Source organism: Pleurodeles waltl, chromosome 2_1, assembly GCF_031143425.1.
Source record: "Pleurodeles waltl isolate 20211129_DDA chromosome 2_1, aPleWal1.hap1.20221129, whole genome shotgun sequence".
Classification (NCBI taxonomy): domain Eukaryota; kingdom Metazoa; phylum Chordata; class Amphibia; order Caudata; family Salamandridae; genus Pleurodeles; species Pleurodeles waltl.
The window spans coordinates 686847167-686871462 of record NC_090438.1 but is presented as its reverse complement, the minus strand read 5'-3'; the positions used below and the strand labels follow the sequence as shown (position 1 = coordinate 686871462).

Here is a 24296-nt window from a genome sequence, read left to right as displayed (position 1 = left end):
CTTCTCGGACGTTCGAGGTCCTCCAGCGAGGCTGAACGTGGTGATGTCATCCTGACAACGCCTCCCTCCCCCTTCTAGCCGTGGGGGGACGAGCAAGGCGCCCGGTCAGCCTTAGTCACCGGCCCTTTGACGTCCACACAGACACATGCTTCCAATCCGAGCAGGCACAACACGGGGCAGGTAAATCAGCCTTCCCAGAAGCTGATTCAGCTTTTACCAGAACGCAACACAGCACACGTTTTACTGAGGCCGCTCAAACTCAACCTTGATCGAGCCTTCAGCAACAGGGTCCAATGGGTGTGCGTGAAGCGGGCCCCGGTGCAGCCTTTCACTGGAGCTCCTCGCGGTGGAGGGGGGGACATCCACCTTATGAGACCTTAACAGGCTGGCACCAGCCGCTGTATTTAACAAAAGGTACAAAATATTTCATGGGGTAAAATCACGAGGTTATTGCGTTAAACGGAAGGGGGGGTGAGGGGGAGTGGGTGCGTGGACTCATCCCAGCAATTAAGCAATAATAGTTTACATACACCCACCCTCCGCGTGTGCAAGGCTGGGTAGTACACTAAGTTTTTGTATCTGTCTGCAAACCCCACCTCCACAACCATTTCGCAACACTTATGGGGGAGGGGCGGAGAGGAATAGTACAGCCGCGGGTCCTGGCTACTGTGGTCAACAAACAAGCGAAAAGCACATGCACCTTTCATGTACAGGTTATTGCGAGCAGCGCATGGTTTCAGAGCCCCACTAGTATCCGCTAGAAATAATAAAATGAAATGAAGAAAACAAAATGATGTTTGCCAAAGATATCAAATAAAAATAAAAAAAAGAGACTTGCTCATAATAAACGAGTCAGTCTAAACAGTACTAAAAATAATTAATTGCAGCAAACATAGCCTGTAGTTTTAAAATAATGTTGGTCCTGCCGACATTGTTCTAGAACAGCAAATTAGTTCCGAATTGTTTCGTACAACTGACCTTTTATTTCCTCTAAATACATTTTAGCAATTTCCACGAAGCGGCCAACGGCACGTGCAAAATCTGTTGCATTTTGAAAGGAAACGTAGAGGCGCGCCGCGCCCGAGGTTTGTTTTGAGCCGGCCGCCTTCACGTGTGGACAACAAGCCGTGAACTTGACTAATCCGGGCGGGCCAGCCCCGTCCCTCGGCTGCACGGCCCCGGAGGAGGGCGGGGAAAGACGCTTTCAAGGAGCGAGGCGAAAGCGGGGAAAAGCTGCCGTGTGGGGAGGAAGGCTGGGTATGGAGCCGCGGCCCTGCCCATGTTGCCTTCGAGATCTAGGCCGGCTGCCATATGGGGCATATGCGGGCTAAGGGCTCGCTTCTCCACAGACGACTGACAAGTTCATAACCTTTGCAGTCTCCAACCCAGAGCGCTACTGTTAGAGAGGGAGCGATAGGCAGTTACTACCTCACGCCTCGCCAAGTTCTCTCAAGAAATAGCAGCAAAGAATGAGGGCTTGGAGATACTAGACATCAGCGAATGCATGGCACGGGAGGGGGCCATGTGCAGCGCCCCAGGGAAAGCATGGCTGAAAGGTGCTGCTCACACCGGGGGCCATACCATCACCTTAAGAGCCTGGCAGTGAACACCAGCGGGGACCACTGGCCGCGCTTGGGAGAGAGGGCAACAGACTACTGTCATACTTCGCTGTGCTTATTTGAGAATTCCCTCAGATACTATATACACAAAAACAACTTTCACCTATAATCACAAATGCAAAGAGAGCACAGAGGGCCTTCAAAATCAGTGATCCACTACATCCAGAAATAGTGTGGTGGGGGTACTTGGGGAGGGGCTGGGTGGTGGGGGGTGGCAGCAAAGCTCCTGTGCGAATTTTCGCTAGATGGGAGAGAGCATATCGATTACAAACAAGGCAGACACACAATTACACAAAAATCATGTAATACCAATAAGACCTCAAGGAAGCAGATGTCAAACTGTGTACCCAAATGCTTTACTAGGCTGTCGCGGACTCTGCGACGCGACCATGCATGTTCTGTGCGTGCCCCCGCCCTGCAAGGTACATGCAGTTCTTGGGGGCGGATGGGGTTGCTTGGGGCAGTCGCCCACCATTCCCAAATGAGTAACACTTGCACCTGGACATGCCCGCTTACCTGCCGACCTGGGCGCTGAATCCACGCGCAAAGGCCGCCTCGGCTTGTTATCTCTACTTGCTAGGACTTTTCTACCACTCCTTAGGCAGTTCCTCAGATGAGTAAACACGCCTCCTCTCCCCGCGAAAAAACAAATCAGTTAAAAAAAAAAACACGGATTAAAACACGGCTTTGCCCGTCTTGAGTGCCCCCACGCCGCTAACTTAAAAAAAAAAAAAAAAAGTCAGGGGTTTAAAAGCAGTAAGTAAAATTCCGGGGGCTTGCAGCCCGTCTGCACGCTGCACCGCCTCAGCTGGTCTCTCTCCTCCACAGGCGGCTCCGCCTTCCCCAGCTGTAGGGCCTTTTAAACACTCCTCCTCTTCCTAGTCGTGCACGCCCAGCTCGGCCGGGGGCGAGCCGAGACGCGGTCCCGAGGACCGAGCGTGGCCGCTAGGCAAAGGAAGTGGGCAGACCTCATGCCAGGGAGAAGAGGTTGTAGGCTTACGAAGAAGGGGCTGCCACATGCCCATTATGAAGCAACTGCTGTGGGAAGATGTGTGCCCTTGAAGCTGTCACACTTGTAACTGGGTTCAGTGGCGTAACGCAAAATAATGTCCCCCACCTCCTACAGAATATGATGGGGGTCCATGAGTCCCCCATATCTCACAGATATATTAGACCTGGGGTGAAATGGGAGCCCACTGAAGGGCTGGGGCCTCCTGAAGGGTTGTGCTCCCCTCGCTGCGCCGCAAAAGGCCTGCATTACACCACTGACTGGAGTCCTTCGGTCATGGTAATGTTGCTGCAGCCTGAAAGTTGCTATGCACTGGGCTTCATGGAAATCGCCTAGGGTGTAAAATGCTCGCTGCTGATATTGGATGAGTGACTTGAATACTACGAGTTTCAATTCCAATGGGGTTCAGCTCTGCTTTCCATCCTTTGTTCGTCGAACAGCATAACAATGGATAATATTTGAGCATCAGTTCTTTACAGCAAAAGCGCCGTTCTGAAGCACTATGAAAAAAATACTATCACTTAATAACATGCCTTGACAGGATAGAAAGTGGTTTAAAGAGACTTTAAACACGTGAATAAATTATTAATGTTTACAGTAAACCGACTCTCCACATTCAACTAATCATTTTTCGGGGTGAGCGAAAAATTCTGCCCTACTTGGGTTTGCTTTACTAATAAGAATGTACTTTTACTCAAACTATTTTTAACACAATTAGGAAGACGAAAAATTGAGAAAAAAAATAATTGTCTACATATGCCATACAGTTTGCATGCAGTTCTTTGATGTCAGTTCATAGGTCACCCTGCTACATTAGGACTGTAACTTATGAACTGCAAGTAACAAAAGAATCTCTGTGACAAAAGCAGTAAACCACTGAGCTACCCACATAAAATACAGTTCTGTGATTTGCATGGCAAACTTCTTTGCAGCAGGCATATTAACACCCTGCACTACTTTATGATGAGTCAAAACTTCCACTAGACAAAACTTCGATCTCTCTCCAGCAGAAACATTAATCACCAGAGTTATTTTGAAATTATTTAATTGTTGCATGAAAATTGCTGGACACAGTGAATTCTGCAGCAGGTGCTTTTAAACACATTGGTGGTCATTCCAACCTTGGCGGTAAAATCAGCTTACCGCTGTCAGAAGACCGCCAACATACCGCCGCGGCCGCGGTAAACCGCCACGGACATTCTGACCCACAACAGGCAAACCGCCAAAATACAGACATCCACAAAAGTCCGCCACACCAAAGGCCAGCGAGAAACTGGCGATGACCAAACCTCCACCGTCACGCCAACAGAAATACACCCACACTATCACGACACACGAATCCATGCGGCGGTCTTACAACCGCGGTATTCTATTGGCGGTACACACCGCTGGGCTCAAAATACACACACACTTACAAAATACAACCACATTGGACAATTCAAAATACACACACCTGATACACATACAAACACTACTCCCACACACCCAAGACAATATAAAACACACACCCACATCACCCTCAAACCCCCACTCCTCCAGAATCGGGACCACGCACAGAGAAATAGAGATCCGAGCACCCAGACGCGCATTTTACTTTCACCCAGCAATATTACCACGCACTTCACACAACACACCAATACACATCACCACACTTAGCACCACACAATCCACCCCACACATCACCCACACCACCCCATGGCACCGCAAAGACACCCCAGGTTTTCTGAGGATGAACTCAGGGTCATGGTGGAGGAAATCGCACGGGTAGAGCCACAGCTCTTCGGAACACAGGTACAGCACACCTCCATTGCCAGGAAGATGGAGCTATGGGGCAGAATAGTCGACAGGGTAAATGCAGTGGGACAGCACCCAAGAAATAGGGACAACATCAGGAAGCGGTGGAACGACCTACGGGGGAAGGTGCGTTCAATGGTATCCAGGCACAACATCGTGGTGCAGCGGACTGGCAGCGGACCCCCACCTCCTCCCCCAGAATTTACAACATGGGAGGAGCAGGTCTTGGCGATCCTGCATCCTGAGGGTCTCGGCGGAGTATCTGGAGGAATGGACTCTGGTAAGTCTCATCTTCACAACTACATCCCCCCAACCCCACCAGCATGCCAACTCATACCCCCAACCTCACCCCGTCACACCTACTCCTTGCAAATGTCTCACCATCACAACCCACCCATCCCAACCCCAAGCCCTGCATGCGACCACAAAGCATGGACACCCATCACCAAAGCATGCCCACTGCACATACCCATACCCCCCCCCAAACCACCGTCACAAAAGCCCCCACAAAGGAATGCCAGCACTGGGGTACACGGGCACCCACCCATTGCACGCTATGGCACACACAGATGCAATAACCATCCATTTATACCCCTGCAGGACCCGAACGCCACGTCACCGCGCAGGAGGGTCCACAAATGTCCACTCCACCCCCAGAAGAGGCCCACAGTGATGACAACACCTTTGTCGACCTGGATCTAGATGACCAGCCCGGCCCATCGGGGACCTCGGGACAGTCGGTTCCCCTCAGACAGCCACAGGCCACAGCAGACCTTCCCCCCTCTGGGAACACCAGCACAGCACCCACCCAGTGGGCCCATACCTCTGTCCCCAGGACACGTCAATCAGCGGTGTGTCCACCACTACAGGGCACCCAGGTTAACCCACCACCCCAACAACAACAGGGACCTGGGGGCAGTGGTAGTGGGCACACGGTCCAGGGGACAGAGGCCCAGGGAAACAGGGGAACTGGGAGGGCTGCTGTGCGACAGGGGGGGGGGGCAGGCCCAGGGAACTCACTCTCCTCGAGGCCCTCTCCTCCATCATGGGAGCCTACCATCATTCCCAGGAGACGATGGCGACGGTCCTGGGCAGGTTTCAGGAGATCCAGCTCCTGCAGGAGGAACAGTATTTGGGGTTCAGGGAGGAAATACGAACCATCAGTTCCGCCGTGGGCACCATTGTAGGGGCTCTGAATCAGGTAGTCACCACATTGCGGGACACTGTGGCACCACAAAGGGCCCCTGACACTAGCATGGACCAAGAACTGCCTACCACCTCTGCCGGCGCTAGTGGACAGGAGGCCCCGCCACAGGACCAACAGGCCACCAGCACCCCACCCCCTGCAGAAGGAGAACCACCCGCAAGCGGGCCCTGAGATCCAGGAACAAGACAGAGTAAGATGCCAAGACCCCCGCCAGCAAAGAATACCTCCCTGATTGTCATCCCACTGACCCACATTGTCACCCTGTCCATCCTTAAACTGCCCCTGCTCCACTTCCCACAGCCATTTGGACAATGCACCTGTGATAATACTAGTCTGGACTCTGCCATGGACAATCCTCCACCATCACCCCTCACCGATTTGCAACCACCCACCAATATAGAGCAGAGAAATAAACACAGTTATTGCACAAAACATTCTGGAGTCTGGCTGTGATTTAGTACAAATGTATTAGAGATGACTGTGCCAAAATGCATATTTACATTATGATGCCAACATACCACTATCACACAGCTCTAGTCCATGGGGAAACAAAGCAGATGTCACGCAGTGGGGCCCACATCTCTGAAATCGGAAGGGAAAGTCACAACTCAGTTACCATACACTGGGGGAAAAGGGCAGACAGTAGAGACGTAGTAGTGGTTAAGTATATGTAATATGCCGGTGTGGATTCTTACCTGTGTGTCACTGAAAATACTGCTGTATTACTGTGTTCCTGTTGTCTATGTCGTCCTCTTCGGCTTCCTCATCTTCACTCTCCACAGGCTCCACAGCTGCTACAATACCACCATCTGGACCATCCTCCTGCAGAAAAGGCACCTGGCGTTGCAAAGCCAGGTTGTGAAGCATACAGCAGGCCACGATGATCTGGCACACCTTCTTTGGTGAGTAGTAGAGAGAACCACCTGTCATATGGAGGCACCGGAACCTGGCCTTCAGGAGGCCAAAGGTCCGCTCGATCACCCTCCTAGTTCGCCCATGGGCCTCATTGTAGCGTTCCTCTGCCCTTGTCCTGGGATTCCTCACTGGGGTCAGTAGCCATGACAGGTGGGGGTAACCAGAGTCACCAATTAGCCACACACGGTGCCTCTGGAGTTGACCCATCACGTAAGGGATGCTGCTATTCCACATGATGTACGCGTCATGCACTGAGCCAGGGAACTTGGCATTCACATGGGAGATGTACTTGTCTGCCAAACACACCATCTGTACATTCATCGAATGATAACTCTTCCTGTTTCTGTACACCTGTTCACTCCTGCTGGGGGGTAACAAAGCCACATGTGTCCCATCAATGGCACCTATGATGTTGGGGATATGTCCAAGGGCATAGAAGTCACCTTTCACTGTAGGCAAATCCCCCACCTCAGGGAAAACAATGTAGCTGCGCATGTGTTTCAGCAGGGCAGACAACACTCTGGACAACACCTTGGAAAACATAGGCTGAGACATCCCTGCTGATATGGCCACTGTTGTTTGAAATTACCCACTTGAAAAGAAATGGAGCACTGACAGCACCTGCACTAGAGGGGGGATCCCTGTGGCTTGGAGGATTGGTGTCATCAGGTCTGGCTCCAGCTGGGCACACAGTTCATGGATAGTGGCTCGGTCAAGCCTGTATGTCAGTATGACATGTCTTTCCTCCATTGTCGACAGGTCCACCAGGGAGGAAGATTCCTCCATCTCCTCGCATGTCCCAGCAGACGGTGCCTATGAAGGACAACAGCAAGCACAGAGTCAATCAACCCACAGGTACGTAACCACAGCTTGCACATAACCCGATTCCCAATGCATTGAATGGCTTGTATGAGTGTTGATGCAAGGCCTAGGTTTGTGTGACGCAGTAGAAAGAAAGCCATGTGGGCCCCTGAAATGGCGGCTGCCTGACCTGTGAAGTGCGACAATGGGATGTGAGGTAAATGCGCTGGCGTGGCACACCGCGGCGGTAGGCGGTCGAAGACCGCGGCGCTAAGCACCATTGGTTAACATTGAACCCTATGGGTCTCAGGAGCCAATGAAGATGTGCGCCGGCGGTCGCGTTACGCACCGCCGCGGGGCGTGACCCCCATTTTCTATCAGCTTAATCACTCGATACCTGATCTTCGACAGGAGAGGACCTACACTGCAAGTGCTGCTGTGACCTCGGTCTGGAAGAGACAATGGCTCATGCGACTGGGGAAAGGGCCCCTGCCTTCACTGCTCAGGAATTGGAGAAACTTGTGGATGGGGTCCTCCCCCAGTACGCGCTACTCTACGGTCCTCCAGACCAACAGGTAAGTACACTGGGACTATGCTTTGTGGGCAATGCCTGTGTTGAGTGGGATGGATGAATGATGGTGGGGAGGGGAGCGATTGAGGCATGCATCAAATGACGGTGAGAGCATGTGCCACATGGCAAGGGTAGGGATGGGGGGCCACTCACATTGAGCATGCAGATGGTGATAACTATTCTTCCCCCCCTGTACATTTCACATAGGTCAGCGCCCACCAGAAGATCGATATTTGGCGTGCCATCGCCAAGGACGTCCGGACCCTGGGGGTCCACCAGAGACGGGGCACCCACTGCCGGAAGAGATGGGAGGACATCTGACGCTGGAGCAGGAAGACGGCGGAGGCTCAGCTGGGGATGGCCTCCCAACGTGGGAGGGGTGCCAGTCGGACTTTGACCTCCCTGATGTCCCGGATCCTGGCGGTGGCCTACCACGATTTGGATGGGCGTGTGAGGACATCACAGCAGACACAAAGGGGTGAGTACACTCTCATTCTGTTGACTTAGCGCGCAGTGGAGGTGTCTGGGTGGGGGAGGAGGGCTGTGGGTATCCCTAGGCCAGGGCGATTTCTGTAGGCTAGGCCCCTCCGTAAGGCATGGCCCTGTGCCCCCGCCCCCCACCTCTGTAGGGTGCCAAGTACAGCTAATCAAGGCCCTGTGTCATCTATGTGTGCAGATGTCGTCCATAGGCTTGCAGGCCATGTTCCACAGATTGAGTAGTCGACCCCAAGTGCGCGGCGTAGTGCAGGGGGCTTCTGTGTCTGTCCTGTCCACCAACGGTGTCGCCAATGCATGCACTCAACATGTCTTTATTTTCTCCCCCCCCCCCCTTTTTTGTGGTCTTCCTGTTCATGTGTGCATTAGCATCATCAGGCAGATGAGAAGTGGCATCGGAGCACGAGGGAGCTGCATCCCACATGGCCATGGGGGGCCATGCAACAGACTCCGAATTCACTAGTGGGACGGAGGGCGAGGGGAGCTCCACAGTGGGGACTCGGGCAGACATCAGCGACACGGACTCGTCCTCTGAAGGGAGCTCCCTTGTGGTGGCGGCAACATCTGTGCCCCCCGCAACAACAGGTACAGCCGCCACCCACCGCACCAGCACCGCCCTCCCAGCAGCCCCTCAGCGTTTGCCCCGTGCCCGCTCACCCAGGAAGGTGGGCATCTCCTTCGCCCCAGGCACCTCAGGCTCTGCCCCAGTCACCCCTGCTGCCCTCAGTGAGGAGGTCATTGACCTCCTGAGGACGCTCACTGTTGGGCAGTCTACCATTTTGAATGCCATCCAGGGTGTAGAAAGAGAGGTGCACCAGATTAATGCATACCTGGAGGGCATTCATTCTGGTCAGGCTGCCCTACAGCGATCGTTCAACACTCTGGCCTCAGCACTGATGGCAGCCATTGTCCCTGTCTCTAGCCTCCCCCCTCCAACTTCCTCCACCCAGACCCTATCACCTGTACCTCTGCCTATCCCTGACACACCATCAGACCAGCCTGCACACACCTCAACACCCAAGGGAAGCTCAGGCAGACATAAGCACCACAGATCACACAGGCATTCACCCAAGCAACATCCACATACAGACATACCAACACCCACTGCCTCCACTGTGTCACCCTTCTCCTCGTCTCCCTCCTCCCTCCCTGTCACGCCTCCACTCACACCTGCATGCACAACATCTTCAGCCACTACGTCCATCACCAGCACACACACCAGACCCCCCGCACACGTGCAGTCACCACCCCCACTACCATTTACACGTCCCCTGTGTCCTCTCCCAGTGTGTCTGTGACCCCCTCTTCCAAGATACACAAACGCAGGAAGCCACCCGCCCAACAGCCATCCACCTCACGACAGCCTCCAGCCCAAGCACCTGCACCCAAAGACACCAGACTTCATACTCCTACAACCACAACCTCTTCCTCCACTCCCATACCCACTACACCTACCCGTCCCACTGCTCCTAAGAAGTTTTTCCTGTCCAAACTCAACCTCTTTCCACCAACTCCCCCACCCCGTCCATGTCATAGGACTATAGTCAGCACCTCAGCCACGACAAAACCGGGCCCTGTCATGACAGTCTGCCATGGACTGTGGAGTCCCCCACCCTCCAGGGCAGCAAGTTCAGTACGGAGTCAAGGCACGGGCAGCCCACCCCCGGAGAAACATCCAAAGATAGGCAGTGGCTGGCGCGAGAGGGTGAAAACAGCAGGGACTAAAACCCCTACCATGGCTCCGGCAGGAAGTGTGGAGACAGCTGGCACACCGCCCAAGGTGGGGAAGGGACACAGGCGATCAGGAAGGCTGGGAAGGGCAGCACGCCCGACAACACCGCCATCAGCCCAGCTGGCCAGGAGGGCCCCGCCAGCCCCATCCCAGGTGGGCAGGAGGCCACCAACAGACCCGGCACTGCAGCCCAGGAGGGCCCCGCCAGCCACAGGACAGATGAGCAGGAAGGCTCCGCCAGCCACAGGACAGGTGGCAAATGACCTCCACGCCATGGCCAGATCCGCTGCACTGGGCCCTTCATCTCAAGCACCGCTGAACTGGGCCCTTCATCTCAAGCACCGCTGCACTGGGCACCGCTGTCTCAAGCACCGCTGAACAGGGCACCGCCGTCTCAAGCACCGCTGAACTGGGCCCTTCATCTCAAGCACCGCTGCACTGGGCCCTTCATCTCAAGCACCGCTGAACAGGGCCCTTCATCTCAAGCACCGCTGCACTGTGCACCGCCGTCTCAAGTACCGCTGAACAGGGCACCGCCGTCTCAAGCACCGCTGAACTGGGCCCTTCATCTCAAGCACCGCTGCACTGGGCACCGCCGTCTCAAGCACCGCTGAACAGGGCACCGCCGTCTCAAGCACCGCTGAACTGGGCCCTTCATCTCAAGCACCGCTGCACTGGGCACCGCCGTCTCAAGTACCGCTGAACAGGGCACCACCGTCTCAAGCACCGCTGAACAGGGCACCGCCGTCTCAAGCACCGCTGAACTGGGCACCGCCGTCTCAAGCACCGCTGACTGGGCCCTTCATCTCAAGCACTGCTGCACTGGGCACCGCTGTCTCAAGCACCGCTGAACAGGGCACCGCCGTCTCAAGCACCGCTGAACTGGGCCCTTCATTTCAAGCACCGCTGCACTGGGCACCGCTGTCTCAAGTACCGCTGAACAGGGCACCGCCGTCTCAAGCACCGCTGAACTGGGCCCTTCATCTCAAGCACCACTGCACTGGGCACCGCCGTCTCAAGCACTGCTGAACTGGGCCCTTCATCTCAAGCACCGCTGCACTGGGCACCGCCGTCTTAAGCACAGCTGAACAGGGTATCGCCGTCTCAAGCACCGCTGAACTGGGCCCTTCATCTCAAGCACCGCTGCACTGGGCACCGCCGTCTCAAGCACCGCTGCCCCATGAGCGGCAGGGGCTGGCCCGCATCTGTGTTGGGCAGGGCTGCACGAAGCACTCTGGGCACAAAGCCCCCTCCAGAACCAGTGGAGACTGTTATCCACTTGTGAGACTGTGGCTTTGCACTCCCCAGGATGGTACAGTGGGCAAACCACCCACTGCAGAGACTTGTGAGACTGTGGCTTTGCACTCCCCAGGATGGTCCAGTGGGCAAACCACCCACTGCAGAGACTTGTGAGACTGTGGCTTTGCACTCCCCAGGATTGAACAGTGGCCATGGAGGCCCCTCGTGGATCTGGCGTCGTTCACTCATCTGGCTGAGGTGCCCCCCCTTCCCTTCCCCCTGAGGTGCCTGTAGTTTTGCTATCTGATGCCCCTGCAGTGTTCTCTCCGTTGGAGTCAGGTATCTTGTGTGGGCTTTGCCCATGTGATTTTGGCCCAGTGGTCCACGGACAATGCATGCTACAATGCTCGGACTTGTACATTTATGTATATAAGATTTTTTAATGTGTAGATATATTTTTAAGCTAGTTATACAATATATTCCAATGTTTAGAATCATTTCCTTTTGTATTTGCATTCTTCCGGGGGGTTTGGGGGGTGTCACTCTGATGTGTTGCTATGCATTGATGTGTGTGTTGTAGTGGGTGAGGGTGGGTGTGTCACCTATGTGTGTACCCGTAATATGTTCTTCCCCCCCTCCCCTGTGTCGTAGATGCTGTACTCACCGTTGTCCTCTGCGCCGGCGTTCATGCTCCTGGTAGAGGAGTAGGTACACTATCGCTGGGAGTATGTGGAGTTCGGGTTCCATGCTGTCCTGATTCCTCGTGGGGTATATGGAGGTGGGCGTTTTCCCTTCGAAATGGCTGTTTCCGCCTTGTTTTTATCGGCGGGGCTACCGCCCCGGAAAAGGTGGCGGATTGGTAGCTTGTGATACAGTGGGCGGTACATTGTCTCCCGCCTGTCTGTTGGCGGTGACCGCCGCGCTGTTTGTTTGTGCCGCCGTGGCGGGCGGTGTGGTAATGTGGCGGTCTCTGTTGGCGGTTTCCGCCAGGGCCGGAATTCCATTTTTTACCCCGCCAGCCTGTTTGCGGTTTGGCCGCAGGTTTAACACCGACCGCCAGGGTTGGAATGACCCCCATTATTTCTAAATACAGTAGCCCTGAGCTAAGCGCCAAGTGCAGCTGCACCAGTAGCACTGCACAAAAGCCAGCCTTGTGTCAAAGCGATGTCAGTTGTGTGCACACCCACAATGTCAATATCTTTCTAAAGGCCTGTGTTTTGAGGGTCCTTTTACAGTTATTTTCAGTAAAAGGTAGAGAAATCCCTTCAGTGACCCTAAAATATTCATCCACCCAAGGCATTGCACTGGAAAGTAGAAGTTAGACTGGCATTTCAGTCACAATAAGTAGCTGGAGGCCAATTTCTGTGTTACAATGTTGTGTTGTATCTCTGTGTCTTTTACCATCCAAAACGTTGTTAGCTTTCAGCTTTTGAGATGTGCATGAAAGGAACAGATTTGTCTTGCTCCTTTTTTTAGTCGTGTGAAGCTGGACTGAGGTAAGGCATTATGTAGTCACAATTTTATGTCATGCTATCAACTGCTTTAAGTGGGCTGAGTTCCTGCAGGTCTCATACTGGCAGTAATTAAAAACTGACAATGAAACAAGTCATGTCTTTGACTTTACAGGCAAAAACCCTGATCGATTTCTGAGCAATGAATGCAAAATAAGTTAAGGTAGTCCATGACATCAATTTAGTTCCTGTTTATATTTCACGTTTCACTTAATCTCGCAATCCCTAAGAGTGTTAGCTATTTCCAGGAAAATGTGCTTCTGTATTTTTTTAGGTCTCAACTGAGATACAGTGTTTGCGACAATCAATTATTTCTTTAAAAAAACAAACTCTATTCAGGTCTTTTACCTCACCCATTACTTTAGCATTGGTTGGCTTTGCAAGCGCGCCTGGTCCTTAGTAAGTAAACTTACAAGGGGATGCGTATAGGTCGATGAACCTCTTAAATCGCATGGAGTATCCTAGTCATGGAGGGACTACTGAAGCAATAACTAACATCAAAAATTGAAATACATTTTATTGAAAACAGCTCAAACCATCTACTCATGAATAACCACAACTCAGTAATGAGCTAAACAATTTTTATTTCCCTATTGATTACAATTCTAAATGATCCGTTATTTCAATCTTTATTCAATTCACTCAAATAATAATTTGTTAATGAAAAACATCATAACATAACTTGAAGAAAAACCATATGCATAAATGCATCTACATAATTCAAGAATACCAGCATTAATAACAGAGCTCAGCAAATAGCTCGTCAGTCAAGTCTCACTGTCAACTTCTCCCTTAACAGCCTACCTAACCAAGATTAGCATTAGCATGTGGGCCTTCATGCAAAAACATTTCAGCGAAAAACATTAATTTGGAAAAAATCTAAGTGATAATTCTATAATCGGCGCAGTTGGTACCTAGAAGAAAAGGCACAAGTTGTCAGTCACATTTTCATAGCTACCTATCCAGCATGGATCAGCAACAAGTCAGTCTTCGTCTTCAGGTCATCAAATAGCCACACATCAGGCTCACAGAGTATGAGCCCAATGACAGAACCTCAGACAGCGTCTCCTGACGTCATCAATTCTCCCCTCTCATCTCTCGCATCTGCCTAAAGTCTCCCACATCTGAAGTTTTAGCCCCTTGTCATGACTTTTCATTAGGGTCTCCCAGTCCATCCCCCTAATTTCTAATTGGTCAGTCAGTCTGCAGATATGACTTTAACCTACAGTATTTGTTTACCAAATCTACCAGTTTTAATATCAGTTCGTTCACAAGATGTGGATTGGTTCGCCATACGATGTCCTCATCATCCGGCTCTTCAGGTATCAAAATTGTTGCATGTTTCTCTTCAGTCAGTGCCTTCATTGTTCAAGTCCTGGGAAAGTATATTTAGCCTACTCTACACATATTTGTATCAAATTGTCTTCATCGTCTCCTGTCCGCCGGTACATTGCAGAAATTTCTAGCTAAGCAACTTTAACATCGGGTGAGTCAAGGCCAGGCCATAGCAGCTTCTTGCAAACCCAGTTATTGTTTCTGCTCTCTGTGCGCGGGGCCTAGGAAGACTAGGCCTTAAGTTCAGCTAAGTTAAAACTACAAATCGAAGTAAAACATAGGTTATACGTTTCAATATGACATATTACTACATTTTTCTCATATAGTTTCATTATTTCATACAGTTTCAGTTATATTAGTACACATGGCTGCCATACCCAGAGGGCACATTTTCAAACGTGCATATTATTTTCTCTACAATTAATTCTCTACACAATTTTCATTATTAAGCACATTAACATCATTAATAATTTTCTTTATTAGCATATCTGCTTCAACAGTCCCTCCTCTGATGACTAAATATGTCATCACACATTTCATTAGCAACGCTTTACAGTTCTGTCTCTGCTGTATTTTGCCTTCTTCTTAAATTATCCCTATAGATTCTTCCCCTAGGTTGTTCTACCCACCTCTGATTATTTTTAGATCGACTCAATTTTAATTTTTGCCACAATTTGCACATTCCCCATAATCCTAATATACAAGCAATCACAATTAATATTCCCTGTACAATTTTTAATAATACCCCATTCCAAATTTGACTAAACCAATTACCTCCTGAAGCAAATCCTTTTCCAACCTTTTCCCAAACCCCTGGTTCCTTCAATTCCTTCAAATCCTTAATTGAATTAGTTAAGTTAGTAAGTAAGTCTCTTATCTCTTTATCGTTATGAGGTATATAAGAGCAGCAATGCCTAGCATTAATCATCCTACAGACTCCGCCGTCTTTCCCTAAAAGTATGTCTAAAGCAAGCCTATTTTGAAGTGTCATAGCTCTATCTGCAGCTAATTCAGTATCTAACAGGAGTATTGCCCCTATAAAGTTTGTCAGCATGATATCCACAATAGTAGACAACTTTCGTATCTTGATTGCATTCAAAATAGCTCCTACAGAAGGAATTACTGCACCAAAAATATCTCCCACAATTGCAGAAGAAGGTTCCCTCCTCTGTCGCTTATGATGTAATGCAGTCATTTTCGGAAATTTATTTAAATCATCTATCTGATAAATTTTAGGGAAAACTATCCCCAAATAACATGTCCTACCATCCTCTAGGACGACGGTAAAAAGCATTAAGTCCACAAATATAGTAGATCACAGGAATCGCAGGGTCCTGACCATTCAGCATAAAAGTCCATTTACTCTGAAACAAAAACACATGCCTACACTCACTTGTTCCCACAAATAAAGTGTCAGTGCGTGATTTTGGCCTATATATATATACAAAGCTTCCCTACATGTAATGCATCTAAAGCTAATTTCCCTTGTGCTTTAGTAGCAGTGTAAGCATAATCATTCTTATAAGTCCTCTTCTCCAATCCTTTCTCTAACTTCTCCTTCAATGCCTTTCTCCTGTCATAATATGCCCTATAAAGCTCTTCTCTAAAGGTGTGAGTAAACATGTCAAATTGTTCTTGTGAGCGTATGCGGTGCCAAACGTTAATGTCGGTTCAACAAAACCCCTAACTAATACTATATCATGCTTTTTAGCTATTTTATTCAGATATCTAATAATAGGAATAAATGAAAACACTAAATCATAGTTGGAATAAAACTATTGTATATACTCTAGGTTATAGAATCTTGTTAGTAGCAAACTACAGCTTATGCCATATGTTAATGGCAGACTATGGTACGTAACCCCTTCTTCCACTGAGGAAGGAATTTGCGTACACACAAGACAATTCCTTGCATCCATCGTTTCAAAATTCTCACTCAACAACCCATAGAATGCATTAGAAGAAGGTTCTCCTTGTGCATTAGTATAGTCATGCAAGTATTTCTCATCTAACTTAAACCTTTCTAAAGCTGTTAGTGTAGTAGTTTCAGGAGCAAAAGCAATAGTAGCCCTTTTCATATCATGAATAGACATTCCCACAATCATTAATATAAACATTATTCCACACATAATTGCTATTCCAACAATCAAATACCTACAATACCTAACATTCCTAACTTGGTTATTTAACTCAGCCATGATCTGTAAAGAATCAGAAAGCAGAAATAACTCTTGGAAAATAACAGCACAAAAAATGAAAGAAAAAAAACTCTCTTTCTCACAGTTCAATTTCACATCCAGGAATTTTCCTTAGTCAATTAGCAGCTTGCCACATCCGGTTTTCAATTGTCATATCAGGTTATCAATGTCTCTTTCGGTTTTATTTTAACAGTCTCTCTTTTCAGGTTCTTCTTTAAATCAGCTCAACAACTCAGTCTTTTGATCGCCTTCAGGTTACATCAAAGTACTGACTCAGAACTTCTCTATCAAAACAAAAGGACATAAACTCGTGTTGCCATTCATTTGTTGCTGTATATGCCCACTCAGGACCTGCGTATCTTCGACTTGCTATTCTCTTTCTTTTCAACCTTCGTGCACCACCCAATTCTCCTTCACTCAATTCTTCCTTTCTCGTAGTATCCCCTTCTTCTTCTATTGTTTTGTTTATGACCAATTCCTTGTTCTTCCCAATCTGTGACTCAGGCCAATTATCTCCTTTTCTTGTTCCTTCTGTCAATATTCTCCTCACGATTGGACTCTTTTTCTTTTCCTTCTCTATGGTGTTTTCTTTTAATGGACTTGCAACGGGTTCAGGAGGAGTCCTTTGACTTTGATCCTTCTCAAATCTTGCACCCTCTTGATCTTACACTCGCTCTGTTTGCTTTTCAGCACTGTCTACTTCTGGGAGAACCCCTGCTGTGCTTGGTTCTCCTGCTCTATCTGTTGAATTAGGCTCATGCTCACTCTCCTGTAATTCTTCACTCTCGTCTCTTACAGGGGTGGTAGACCCATCTTCCACAAGCTCAGGTTCAACCTCAGGTACAGCTTGCTCTTGTTCTGGCTCACGTGTAGCCACTTGTTTTGCTGTTGTTGGTGCTCTCAACAACACTTCTTCATGATCTTGTGGACTCACCACTCTTCTTGTATGGCTTGCATGTATCCAATTCGGCAGTCCTGCACACTTTACAGCTGTCCTAATTGTTAGCACCACCTGGTAGGGACCTTTCCAACACAGTTCCAAACAGGTCTTGCAAACATGTTTCTTAATGATCACCCAATCTCCCGCTCTCAGATTGTGACCTGGGTCATGGATGGGTGGCAGGGTAGTGGCCTGCATCTGCTGAGAGAAAGAGCGAACCACATCAGCCAGACCTTTGCAGTAGTCCAACACCATATCATCTGTAATATTGACAAGTGCATTGGCTGGAATTGCTGGCAATCTCATTGCTCTGCCCATGAGGATCTCATGGGGCGACAGCCCTGTCTTCCTGTCAGGTATGTTTCGCATTGACATCAACACCAAAGGTAATGCGTCTGGCCATTTCAGATTGGTAGCTGCACACATCTTGGCAATTCTTGATTTCAGAGTACCATTCATTTGTTCCACTAGTCCTGATGCTTCAGGGCGGTAGCTACAATGCAACTTCTGCTCAATGTTTAGTGCTGCACATAAGAGTTTGATCATCTCGTTATTAAAGTGAGTTCCCCTATCTGATTCTAAAGAGATCGGAAATCCGAACTGTGGTATTACCTCTCTAAGCAACAATTTTGCTACTGTGAGACTGTCATTCCTTTGTGTGGGGTATGCTTCAATCCAATGACTAAAGACACACACAATCACCAGCACTTATTTCAGACCACCACATGCAGGCTTCTCAATGAAATCCAATTGCATTCTGCTGAATGGACCTCCTGCTCTTCCAATGTGGCTCAAATTCACCACTGTCCCTTTTCCCACATTTAGTTGCTGACAAATTACGCATCAATGACATACTGCCTCTGCTGCTTGCCTGAATTTAGGATTAAACCAATCAACCTTGAACAACCTGACCATGGCATCCCTTCCAATATGTGCCTGCACATGGTAGTACCTGGCCATCTGGGACAATGAACTATTGGTCAAAACCATCTGACCTTCCTCAGAAACCCAAATTTAATCAGTTCTTTGGATGCATTTTAACTTGACTCAGAGTCGTTTCTCCTCCTTGTCTGCATTCTCCTGCTATGTTTTCAATTCTTCTAGAGCATCAATTACTTTTAAGGCAAAACTTGTGCAATTATTCTCTTCCTCAGGCATCAGTTCCCACTTGTCTTTAAACGATATACAGTTCAATGCGCAAAACCTTGCGACTTTATCTGCACAACCATTTCCCAATGAAATGTAATCCTGCGTCTTTTGATGTGCACTGTATTTTACCACTGTAATTTCTTCAGGTAACTGTATTGCGTACAACAACTCTTTTATTCTGTCGCCATTTCTCACTGGTGTTCCAGAAGAGGTCAAAAACCCTCTATGCGACCACAACTGACCAAAATCATGAACAATTCCAAATCCATATTGACTGTATAGATTGCGACTCTTAGTCTCGCGGAAACATAGCATGCTCTAGTAAGAGCTACCAATTCTGCCACTTATGGAGAATATACACCTTGAAGCCAGGAAGCTTCTAATGTGCCTGTAATTGTGCATACTGCATATCCTGCTCTCAATGTCCCTGTTCCATCTCTGAGACACGAACCATCAACAAAGACAATTTGGTCATTTTCTTCCAAATGCATATCTCTAATATCAGGTCTTGGTTTTGTACACAGCTCAGTTACCTCAAGACAATCATGCTCAATTTCTTCTTCTTTTTCAATTTCAACAGTATCACTTGGAAGCAATATCGCTGGATTCAGCACTGTACATCTTTTCAATGTTACATTTGGAGCACCCAATATGCTCGTCTCATACCGTGTCAGTCTTGCACCAGTCAAATATTGCGTTTTCGTCCTTGTCAGTAAAATTTCAACAGAATGTGGTACCATTACCGTCAAAGGGTATCCCATGACTACCCCCTCGCATTGAGGAAGACTTTGGACAACTGCGGCTAGTGCACGCAGGCAACCTGGTAAAGCTGCTGTGACCAAGTCCAAAGTAGCTGAAAAGTATGCTACTGGGCAATAAGCACCTCCATGGACCTGTGTCAAAACAGACAAAGAACAAGCATGAGGTTCATGACAAAACAATGTGAATGGCTTTGTGTAACTAGGTATTCCCAATGCTGGAGCTCTGCACAAACTCTCCCTCAACTCAGTAAACGCTTTCATCTGGTCCTGACCTAGTGTAATGGGATCTGTAACTTCTTTGTGTGTCAGCTGCTGCAATGGTTTGGCAATCTCAGCAAAATTTGGAATCCACTGACGACAATAACCTACCATTCCCAGAAACATTCTGAATTCTCTCTGCGAAGTCAGGGGACTTCTCTTCAATATCATGGTAATTCTTTCTCTGGAGATTCTCCTTAACCCTTTTTTAATCTGATGTCCCAGGTATTTTACTGATTTATGACAATACTGCAGTTTTACAAGTGACACCTTGTTTCCAAAATTTCCCAAATGATTCAATAGGGCAATCGAGTCAATCTTACACTCGTCCCTTGTTCTGGATGCGATCAGCAAATTATCAATGTATTGCACTAGAGTCGATTGGTATGGTAATTCCAATGACTCCAGATTCTTTTTCAAGATCTGATTAAATAGTGATGGTGACTCTGTATAACCTTGTGGAAGCCTGCACCAGCTGTAGACTCTGTCTAGGAATTTGAAACTAAAAAGGAACTTACTATCCCCATGAAGAGGCACGGAAAAGAAAGCTTGTGACAAGTCAACCACTGTGAACCACTCTGCATCGCAAACAATCGGAAACAGTATCACTGCTGGATTTGGAACTACTGCACAACACTTGACCACCAGATCGTTCACTTTTCGCAAGTCCTGCACAATATGCACTTTCCCACATGGCTTCTTTAAGCCCACTATTGGTGAATTACATGGACTGCTTAACACTTCCTTCAAAACTCCTTGTTTTAGAAAATCTCCAATTATTTGCACTACCTTCATCAGAACATCTTGTGGCATGTTATACTGTGGAAGTTGCGGGTACACTACATTTGGCTTCAAAGTGATCTTAATCGGTTCCACTCTTTTAATCAAACCCACTTCTTTACCTGTCAGGTCCCAGACATCTTCCTTCACTGTTCCTTGTAAATCTGCATGCAATTCTCTCACAGTAAACATTGGGAAAAACTCAATCAATGGGTATTCCTCACTAGCATTGTTAATCACTGTTTCAGCCACCTGTTCTTCTTCATCATCGCTATTAGTTTGTACTTCGCTTCCGGTGTCTGAACAGTTAATGGAGCATTTTGTCTTACATAGTAAGTCTCTTCCTAGTAGAGACACTGGACTCGAGTCACACATTACAAACCTATGTAGTCCCTGGTAATTACCAATCTCTGGGTCTGTGATTGGGTTTGTCAACTGCCTATTCTCTAATCCCACAACTTGAACTGTTCTGCCCGAAAGAAGTAAATTCGGGACTTCCACACTTCTTACTGTAGACTGTGTAGCTCCTGTGTCCACCAAAAATGAAACCTTGTAGCCTATCACCTTTCACTTCACAAAAGGACCTCTCTGATCTACTTCTAAGGATGCTGCAAGCACACACGGTCCTTCATCCGAACTGTCACTCATCCATTCTTCGTTTATTTCATCCTCACTGTAAAATGGAAATTGGTGTACTGTGTCATTACTTCTGTCTTGTTTCTGACCTGTGACCTGCTGAGTAAGCATCACTTGTTGCTGCTTTATCGGGGTTGAGGTATCTGCATTTGCTGTCTAGGTACCGTGGGAACCTGTCGCTGTATTGGTTGCAACTGTGTTAATTGTGCATGCAGCACTTGCACTTGCTGCATGGGTTAGAAATTCTGCAATCGATTCTGAACATTAGGAATAAATCCTTTCATTCTTGGGACTTTCACAGTTTGAAATGTACCGAGATCATCACCTTGCTGAACGACACCATCCTGCGCCATCAAAGGACACTCCCGCTTGTAGTGTCCCACGTTTCCGCATAAATGACACGGTAACATATTTTTCATCCCCTGCATGTCAGTCTGAACAACTACAGTACCCAATTCTGGACCACGCATCATGTCCATTCCACAACCTCTACCTCGCATTTGAGGCTGGAACATAATAGTTCTCTGCTGCGGCGGCATATGTGGTACTAAAGCTCCTTGCACTCCTGTCTGAGCTGCCTTTATTTGCATCACCATTGCTTTCTCCTTCAGCTTTTTCTGCTTCAATTCAGTCTCATCACTACAGTATTTTGCATACTGCAATACCTCATCAATCGGTTTTGCCTGCCAGCAAATCAAATGACTCTTAATCATCTGTCCTTCTTCTGATCTTAAACCTTCGACGAACCTGAACACAAAATGCAACATGTCTTTCGGCTCCTTACCACTGTACTCCTTGAACGCCTTCAACAATCTTTAATAGTAGGTATGTATTGACTCTTTAGGCTCTTGAACTGTTCTGTCAATTCTTTGACAATCAGTATTTTTAGGAGAAATTCTTGTCTTCAGGAACTCAATCACCTTATAGTAATGTTTCATCACCTCAGGTGAAGGTGCACCTGTTACTCTACCCCTTTCTGGTTCACTTGTTGGCCAATCCACTGCTCTCTTACATTCGACCCACAAATCGGCCGGAACCACTATCTCCAACAATGTGTTTAAGTCTTCCCACAAACATTTAGAAAGTTTCACAAATCTGTCTGTCTGCTGATACCACTCAACCGGTTTCTCTCTCAGTTTTGGGTAATCATTTGTGAATGACAATATATCACTCCTGTGCCATGGGACATGAACAAACTGCCCTCCTGGAATTTCTCTCATCAGAAGCATCTTTACTGATTCCCTTTCTTTCTGAACATCTTCAGACCCATCTTGTGAATCTCGTTTCCACTTATCTTTCTTATTCACCCATCTACCGTCCCACTTTTCTAATGCTCCCCAGATCTGAGCACTCTGTAACAATTCTTTCAAGTGAGCCTTCATTCCTGCTGATCTCATATGCTCAAAACCCTTCGACTCGAAATCTAACCTGTAACTGTGATTCAAATGCTTTGTTTTCTCAATTTCGATGTCACGTTTTTCTGCCAGCTCTGCTAATTTCTGATGTATTTTACTCACTTCCCTTGTAATTCTGGGGCACAGATACCTCAGCTCTTCTTCTGTGTATGATTCTAACCTGTTCACGCCCATTGTTCCCTCAACTAGCTCCGTTGCTTCCATAGTTAACCTCACACGATTTATCTGCTCTTCACCCTTGGATGTATTTTGAGGTGTGTTTAGACTGTCTAACTATTCACTCAATTGCTGTGCTGATAATCCCTGTAATGAGATGTTACTAGCATTCAGCACTGGTATCTGTTGCATCGCTGCACCCGGAGTTTACGGTGTCAAAAGTTTCAAACTTTGAGTTGCATTCGAATCCTTTATTGCATCTGTAAGTGCTACAAGTGGACTAAGATCCATTAACGGTCTAGATCCATTAAAAGTCTGACCCACACATCATCTGCACAGGATCACTCACTCGTCTTCTCACAAGACTCTGTGACATTTCATTCTGATTCCCTGCATTCGATTTTCTTTTGTGCGAATAAAGGTACCGCTGGTCCAACAGTAATCGGTAGCGATATTGCATCTGGAGCAGCCCTGACACTTGCACCTTGTGGAAAATTTACCCCCACCGCGTGGTTCATTATTGGTGTAACGTCTGACTGTGTTCTTGTTATCGGTGTAAACTTCTGCAACCCCTGTGGCTGTGCCGGAGGCAATAACATGGAGTTGGCTCTGTCTGAACTAGCATTGGGCTCTGGAGCACTTGCTCCTGTGGTACCACTAAGTTCGAAATCGTCTCAAGGACTCGCACATCTGGATAAATTCTCTGTATTGATGGTGGCTGCATCTGCGCTTGGACCACAGTAGTAGTCCCTGCATTAGGTGTACTCTGTACTACCCCTGGTATCTGTCCACTATCTGTCTGCACTGGTCCCTCTGTTCCCGATGCTTGTGCTGGAGCAGTTGTAGCGGCACTAGTATTTGGACCCCCTGAATAAGTCCCAAAGGGTTGAGGGCAATCCCTCAGCAACTGTGTAATAAGGTCTTCAACATTAGAATCCTCATCGTCTACATAAGGTTTTTTCTTTTTCTTTGTCCCTGCACTCTCACTCTCTTTAGCATTATCTTCTTTCTCTGTCTCGTCTTCCTCTGTGATTGCAGGAAACAATTTAATTCCCTGTAACGTCTCTGTTCTCCACCTTTTCATGTTCCCAATCCCACCTAGCTTCAGTTAAGGATTTTTCCACTCTTTTCTTTGTCCTTTTAAATTTCATCTCTTGTTGCTGTCTGGCCACCAGCTCCCAAACCGCCAAAACCTCAAACTGTGCTGGCCTCGTTAACAGCTTCATCTCATATAATGCCATTCGCAATTCATCCAAAATTCTCAAATTAAATGTTCCATGCTCTGGAAACGCTAAGGCTCCTAACTTCTTTGCTGGCTTACACCCTTGCTTTAACCAAAGACACTGTGCGACACCTCGCTCCTCCATCACAATCTAAGCCGGAGAATTTTCTGGTGGGGTCGGCTCCCCCACTGATGCCTTAATGTAAGAATCACCCTTCATAGCACTTCTGAATGCCTTGAAAAACTTCATTTTCTCTGTTCTATTTATTTCGCTTTAATAATGAAATGACTTTTACTCGCAAGATTCCCTTCTCCTCTTACTCAACCAATTGCCTCTTACGGACGGCTGCCAATCCGCTCACGACTCTTCTTACCAACCAACCTATCCCAGCACGGCACACTCTGACGTCACACTCACACACTGTGGCTGACAAAGTCTTGCGGCTTGTCCTCCTAAACTTCAACTCACACAACTAATGCAGATTATTGCGAGCACTTTAACCAATAACTAAAACAAACCTGCTGGTTTACTACAGGAAGGGACACAATCGCT

At 47.9% G+C, this 24296-nt stretch overlaps 1 protein-coding gene across 6 annotated transcripts in view; it reads right to left on the bottom strand.

The window, feature by feature from the left end:
• Positions 1-2503, bottom strand: part of GRB10 (growth factor receptor bound protein 10) — a 573160-nt gene extending 570657 nt beyond the window's left edge. For 3 of the 6 annotated variants that reach the window (XM_069216783.1, XM_069216775.1, XM_069216807.1), the window contains exon 1: positions 2136-2494. The gene's annotated coding sequence lies outside the window, so the exon portion shown is untranslated. Of the gene's footprint in view, positions 1-978; positions 1034-2135 lie in introns of those variants that run through there. The other 3 variants (XR_011199846.1, XM_069216800.1, XM_069216791.1) reach the window with 3 other exon arrangements.
• Between the last annotated feature and the right edge of the window lie 21793 nt (positions 2504-24296).